The sequence below is a fragment of the Sinocyclocheilus anshuiensis genome, unplaced genomic scaffold (genome assembly GCF_001515605.1).
Source record: "Sinocyclocheilus anshuiensis isolate Anshui unplaced genomic scaffold, SAMN03320099.WGS_v1.1 scaffold432, whole genome shotgun sequence".
NCBI classification, from domain to species: Eukaryota; Metazoa; Chordata; class Actinopteri; order Cypriniformes; family Cyprinidae; genus Sinocyclocheilus; species Sinocyclocheilus anshuiensis.
Genome location: NW_015557124.1, coordinates 1,002,250 through 1,003,091, shown reverse-complemented (window position 1 = coordinate 1,003,091; position 842 = coordinate 1,002,250). Strand labels below are relative to the sequence as shown.

Genomic DNA, 842 nt, shown 5'->3' with positions numbered 1-842 from the left:
TTAGAGAAGAAAGCAAGCCATAAATCGTACAGTATTGGTAAATGACATAATTAAAATTTTTCTTTGAACTATTCCTTTAATGTTGTGAGAAGCATTTCATGGAAAATGAAAGATGACAAGTCACATTAAAATCATTCTCCGAATCCAAATGTCCTTCGTTTGAGGACAAACAATCAGCAAGAGTCTGTTAAAAAGAATCAGCACCTTGGGTCGTGAACACTTGAACTGCAGTATGTAGTCTTGAAAGACAAGCCGGTCTGTATCCGTCTGAGCAGACGCTGCGCTGTCTGCATCACATAATTTGATATCCACTCCATTTGAGAACAAGGTGAGAAAATGGTCTTGGGAGAGTCCCACTGGCGTAACAAGCATTTCTGAAGGCTGCGTTTTTGTTTGGTAATTTAATACATGGACTGAGAAAAATGTTTAATTTGTATGCTTAAGATGTGGTAAATCCTAAAATAAAATACAAATAAATAAAATAAATAAAAACTCAGTTTTATCCAAATAGACTTACAGTTTATTCATGATATGCTTTTTTTCATGGATTACCTGGGAATCAAACTTTTTTTCATAAAATTTTTGTTATTATTATATATATATATATTTGTTGTTGTTGTTGTTGTTACTGCTGGACAAAAATTATTAATTTTTCTTTTATGCCAAAAATCGTTAGGATATTAAGTATAATCATGTTCCATGAAGATATCTAGTAAATGTCCTGCCATAAATATATCAAAACTTAATTTTTGATTTGTAATACACATTGTTAAGAACTTCTTTTGGACAACTTTAAAGGCGATTTTCTCAATATTTAGATTTTTTCTGAGCACCCTCAGATT

At 31.4% G+C, this 842-nt stretch overlaps 1 protein-coding gene across 1 annotated transcript in view; it reads left to right on the top strand.

Moving 5' to 3' along the window:
* Positions 1-842, top strand: part of LOC107677841 (glypican-6-like) — a 249,169-nt gene that overhangs the window by 110,910 nt on the left and 137,417 nt on the right. The window lies entirely within an intron of this gene.